The sequence below is a fragment of the Chanos chanos genome, chromosome 11, assembly GCF_902362185.1.
Source record: "Chanos chanos chromosome 11, fChaCha1.1, whole genome shotgun sequence".
Lineage (NCBI taxonomy): Eukaryota > Metazoa > Chordata > Actinopteri > Gonorynchiformes > Chanidae > Chanos > Chanos chanos.
The window spans coordinates 16,014,303-16,020,927 of NC_044505.1; positions in this window are offsets into that span (position 1 = coordinate 16,014,303).

Sequence of the window (6,625 nt, forward strand, 5' to 3'; positions counted from 1 at the left end):
AGGCCGGTTGTAACAGGACTTGAGCAGGCAGGACAAAAGGCCGGTTGTAACAGGACTTGAGCAGGCAGGACAAAAGGCCGGTTGTAACAGGACTTGAGCAGGCAGGATAAAAGGCCGGATGTAACAGGACTTGAACAGCTAGGATACAACAAAGAAACAGGCAGGATGCAAACAGTCAAGTTAACAAACTAGAGACAGACAGGTAATGTCTTAAACACACACAATGCTCAGCGTACAACGAGGCGAGTGTAGGCTTCGCAGCGTGTGAGTAAAACAGAGCTGAAGATATAGAAGGGTAAATGAGAGAGTGAGAACAGGTGTGAGAGATGAGAAGTGAGGAGACCGGTGATCAGTGAACCGGTGACGCCAACCCCTGAATGGCTGGAGTCGGTGAGGGAGAAGACGAGGTCGTTAAAAGCGACAGTTGTACTTGTGCAATGGCGATAAAGATATTCTATTCTAATATATATATATATATATTTATTTATTTCAGGATGTTGAGATACAAAAACTTTGCAAGTTCTAAGGTCTCCTGTTATTTCTTCTTTAAACTTTAGATGTGATATATAACAAAAGGTGGATATTGCAAGGAGACAAAAGCATCCATCCTGGTACGTTCAATAAATTCTGTTTTTGAAATGTTTATCTCTGTTGCTGTTGTCTCGCCGAAACTCCCTTTGAGAGGTTTTCCTTTTGATTTCTCACGATGTCCGTGTCTGGAACCCAACGCGGATTAAGACCTTTTAGACACTGATACAACGAATCAATAAACCAGTCAACAAACCAGTAAAGCCATTCATACAGGACATGGACAGGACATGGGAAATGTTTTATGTTAAGACTGGAAGCAATAATTATAATCCTAGGTTTTATTCAAGAAGCTTAAACAGATTAATAAAAGAAGATTCAAAGAAAGAAATCCAACATTCAGAAGTCGTATATATTGAAATATCTGCTGGCTTTAAATTAATAGACTTTCATTCTTCTCGGTATTTCTCTGTGTTAAAAAAAAAAAAAAAAAAAAAAAACCATCCATCCGCTTAGAGTCGTTCTCGTTCGTTCTGTGCAAAAGACTGGTCTGAACGGAACGCCTGCCACTAAACAGACTAACAGCTAGCCTCACTAAATATACTCGCCCTCAAAAATAGCGTTAATCAGGTTGGTTATTATGTGGTTTGAGGCATACGGCGCTAAGATGGAAAGTCAATCGATTTTTTTTTTTTTTTTTTTGAATGGCACGGTTCAATTTTAATCAAAAATAATAAGCGGGTGACCACCTGCTCTCGGCTCGTTCGTTGCCGTGGCGAAGAACAAGCACTCAACTAGGCCAATTGTGCTGTATATGGGTCAATGACAAGTAAGTTGTTTTTTTTTTTAAATGGGGGCAGGGGGCGGGGGGGAAAGCATACTTTAAAGTTTACAGGAATTAAAAAAACTCTGGATTTATATGGGGTTTTTAAGCTAAACGACTGACGGAAAGTCTTTTTTGGGGCGGGGGGGGGGGCATCCCTGTCACATGGTGTAACCATGTCAAACTGACATTTTTTATAAAAGATACGTTAGCTAGAACATGTGAATGTCAAACACTGTTATCTCTAAATTACTTTTCGTATCGCATCATCTGTCTTTTTGGTCCTTATTAAACGAATGGCCTTTATGAGGAGTGGCACTTTTTTGGACTGCTGACTCTAACATTTTGTCATGTACTGGCTTGTTCAACTTTTTTTTCCCCTATCAACCAAAATATTGTTCTTGAAATGGCCCTCTATCTTGTCATTTATTCATATTCATGTACAGTTTTGACACAAAAGTACCTTAACCATTTCCTGCAATGGTAACAGATGCGCTCTGGTTACTCTACATCTATACTGCCATAGCTTGTGTGTGAGTCTGTTTTTATCTCTATAGTAGAATTCTTCCCTGTTCACTGGCAACTGGTACATCTGTTACCAACTGATCTTCATAGATTTATGCCTCTAATGCTTACAGTGTTTGTCTCTGCGGTACGCATGCAACGCTGATGATTCAATAGACGTTAAAACGTTTGTTGGGTTCTACACAATTTTTCTTTTTTCCGCTTTTGCATTTTCATCGCCCTCTCATGAAAAGCTCAAAGTGAAGGAAGGTCTGCCACACACGTCTGCCATCATCCTGTCCTCCCTGTCCTCCGGTCTGTCCTCCAAGACATTCCCTGCAAAACCGAGGAGAGCAAATCTGTATAGTAAATACGACAGGGGGAAAAAAAAACCCCACAAACAATAAAATGTCTTTAAGTGTTTGAACCAATATGATGTCTACAACCAAGATGAAGGTGCGTCTTCATTAATCGTTCGGCGACTGTTTCGGGAGGACTCTAGAAGAGTCCGTGCCGCCTGTGACCCTTTTCAACCTCGACGCTTAAGATTTGCATAGCTGATTTGTTGGCCTATCTCTTGATCACCCGACGACAACTGATCTTCAAGGGCCTTCGCTGGAGAACTCTCATCTCAAAATCATTTTGAATGAGCTTTGATTTTTGGCGAGGTAAGATTTAAATCAGTTTGAAACGTTTGGATCTTTGGGAGCCAGTGCGGCTTCGATTACCTGACAATGTGAAAGAACAGAGAGCTAACTACACTGTGTAACACACACTCACAGACACACACACACACGCATACACACACACAAAGAAACACACACAGTGCTCAAGATGATGGATTGGCACATTTCTCTGTTGCATATGCAGAGCGATTCGGAGCAGACACCAGGCTACTTCCATGACAGTCTAATGACGTTCCGAAAAAGAAGAGGAAGAAAAAAAAAAAAAAAACACGCCGGCAGATGCTCGGAACATCACGACGGACAGCCGAGAATTCCTCCTCGGCGTTCCCGTCATTAATATTCCGCTTTCCGCTCCCCACGGAGAAGCTAAACAAATGTGTGTGTCATTCGCGCGGAGTGGAGGAAGAAATATTAAACATTAAATATGTAGCGTGATACAAACTGTTTGACGCAGGATCCTCGCTTACCGACAATCGATCATCGGAGTGGTTCAGCCATAAAGATGAAATCGCTTAAAAAAAAAAAAAAAAAAAAAGAGAGAGAAAAGAAAAAACTCTCCATAGTCAAATACAAACAGAGCGTAGAAAGTGTTGTTTTTTTCCTTTTTCTTTCTTTCTTTTTTTTTTTAACTGTTCGGTGTTGTGTAACATTGTATAACGTGAGTCTTTGCAAAGTAATCTTGTTGTCGATGAGTTTTTATCGCCGAAGACAGATGGTCGGTAATGTGTACGTACGCTGGGTTTATGTGTCTGGCATTTGTAAGTATGTGTTGTGGACACAGACACTGATGGAAAAGCGTGGTTAATATACTGTTGGCTGTGTAGGTGATAGCGCACGGCTGGGTTTTTTCCTATTTTATTTTTATTCATTTTTTTTGCCACAGCTTTCCTATTAAACGGCGATATTTATCATCCTTGCACAAGGACCTATCAAAACGAGGTTGTAAACTGCATCTCAACAGATTCTGTTATGTGGATCCTGCAGGGTGGGAGGTGTGTGTGTGTGTGTGTGTGTGTGTGCGTGCGTGTGCACGCGTGTTCATCTTGGCCTCTTTCAGACACGCTCCCTCCTGAGTTAGTCAGAATACACTCCTCCGATAAACTATTCTTCTTCGTGTGGAGGCAACGACAAATTTCCCAACAGACCGCATTCAAGGTTAGCCCGGCTTGAATACAGCGGGGAAAATGTTATTTTTCATCACACCCGCTGCCTACCCGTGCCAAACCGAGGGTTTAGCCATCCAAATGTGTTTTAGCGACCTGTAACTTCATATTGATTTTACCGCTCCTCTAACACAGCGGGATTCAGCCGGAGAAGAATGAAAGATAGACTGACTGAACTGCGAGAAAAGTGATGATAGAAGCATTGGGGGGGGGGGGGGGCGGTACATGTGCATGTGACCAGAAGAGTATGAAGGTTCGGAAGAGACGCTTAAAACAAAGCCTTTTATTTACCATTTAACGCAGAGAGAGAGAGAGAACTTGTGTGTGAAAATGTTGTGTGTGTGTGTCTGTGTGTCTGTGTGAGAAAGAGAGAGAGAGAGAGAGAGAGAGAGAGAGAGTGCCAGTTGGGTGGAGGTGTGTGTGTGTGTGTGGGGGGGGGGGGGGGGGGGGGGGTTAGTCTTGAAACTGAAATGGTTCAATTCCCTAAAGCACTGCTCTGTTGTATTTACTGCCATTTCTACATTAACTTATTGAGATGATAAAATTGTACAGGTACGGTGGCCCCAAAGGGCCAAAAAAAAGGAAAGAAAAAAACGCAGATGATAGTTGGAAAGTGGGATCTCTCTCTCTCTTTCTCTCTCTCTCTCTCTCTCTCTCTCAATCTCTTCCTTTCTTTTCTCTCTCTTCTTTTTTTAATCTCTTATCCCTGTTGTTCACAGTTTATGAATTTTAATAACGTTCAATCAGGTCGTCACAGCGGTGTTTTCCATTTCCTGAAGAAATGGCTCCAGCCCACTAGAGACAAACCAATGTCTGTATTTATAGACACACAAACATCAGGGGACCTGCAGTCACTGCATAGACTGAAACAGCGTGTGTGTGTGTGTGAGAGAGACAGAGAGAGAGATAGAGAGAGTGCAGGTGTGCGAAATGAGAGATTAAAGAACCGGAATGTTCTACCCTGACTGTTCTGACCCGTCCTATTCGCGCTCGGGTGTTCATTTGAATCAAAATAGAAAGAGATTAATTTTCCATCTTTTGAATATGTATTATCGGTCCGAGAAGAGGAGCGTGAAAAGCACCATCTCAAACCAGTAATAGATCTTTAAGCCGTTCGCAAACTGACATGGCCGCAAAGTTTGTCAAAAAAAAAATCAATGACACTCAAGCCATTGTCACCCATTCAGTTGGCTCGCCGGCATTCAGAAAAACTGAATTAATGTTTTAAAGAAAATTTCTGTTGAACCAAGTACATTTTTCCACTAAGTATCTGTCTGTGTCCTTGAAAATTGTAACAGAATTCAGTTAACCATCGCGCTATTGCACAATAGACTTCAAAAATCTATAACAAGGTCATGTGTGCGCTATGGCAATAACCTTCTTGACATATTACAGCTGCGGTACGACACATTGTTACTCTTTATAACTCTGTGTGCATCAGTCATCAGCACGGACTATAAAATACACGATTTACTGTCCATTTTTTTCACAAAGTATTTGAATGTATATTCCACATCTGACTGCACTGTTATTTAACTGCATTCACTGGGACTGGGTTCTGAGGGAAAGGGCATATGATGTCACCTGCATGGCCATGACCTGTCTGACACTTGACTCATATTGTTGAAGATTCTTAGAGCCAGGAGTTCCAGTCCAAGGTCAGTCGCAGTACAGCGCCCCCTGGAGCAGTGGAGGGTTCACTGCCACGCTGAAGGGCTTCGTCAGCCATATCGGAAATCTCAGTGACCTTCCGGTAAACAATTAATTATGCTACGGCCTTTTATATCTAGAACATTCTGTGCTTCTTTACTCTTGCCGACACTGATCAGTCTGTCTCTTTGACACAAAACCCCAGTGTAGATTTCATTATTTTCACAACTTTTTTGGATCAAAGCAGTTATAGGTTAACTGTGACATTCGTCGTTTTTTGCTATGTGGATTCAGTCAGAGGGCGGTGACGTTGTTGCGTTAAGGGGTTAAGGGTTCTTGTGGGTTCCAGTCGCGACTGCGACCGCTCACACCCCATATTCCCTTTGGGACGGCCCTTAACGCGAAAGCCGCCCCAAACCCGTGCGTCGCCGTCGACGACCGATAGCGGTCATTTCACGTCACTCTGGATAAAATCAGAAGTAAAATGAACAAAATCATAAACGGAGTGGGCTTTGTCACTCGCTTTTAACGGTTTATTATAAAGCGTTCAGATAGCTTTGCAAAGCTAAATAAATGCATGTTTCTTTGAAAACAGGTACCCCTGTGGTTTTGTGTTAGTCCAAAGGCTCCGTTTGTGTATGCGTGACGCAGCACCCATACATTCCTAACTAGGATAGATGTTCAGAGTTGGCTTTGCGAAAGCTGTGGGATTTAAAAAAAAAAAAAAAAAAAAAAGAAATGCCAGTTGAAGCAGACGTTTGGAACAGGCAGATAGGACCCTTTTTTTTTTTTTTTTTTTTTGGTTTCGGATTTGAATGGTTCTTTTATTCTCACAGTCAATTGTTTGGTCTCAACGGAGACCCACACAGAGAAAAGTATCAAATATCTCAATTCAAAACTTCCATTTTCGGTACATCACAATAGGCCTGCAATTGAGGATTTTTTGGCAACATAGCACTCTGAGAGTATGCAGATGCACACACACACACACACCATTTTGTTGCCTAGTGATTGTGTATAAGTGTGTGCATGTGTATGTAAATGGGCGTTGTTTTTGGCGACGCATTGAGGAGAACCCTATCATCTCTGCCTTCAGCTGTCTTCAACTGCTTGCAATTATGACATCATAATGTTAGAGTGGGGAGCGACCAAGACAATGTGCTGCAAAGACACCCCACTGCTCCTCAGTCACTGTCCCTATCAAAATATGTGCCATTTCCAAAAGCAGAGATAACCCACTTGTAATGGATGCTCGCGCGTTACCCGATGGG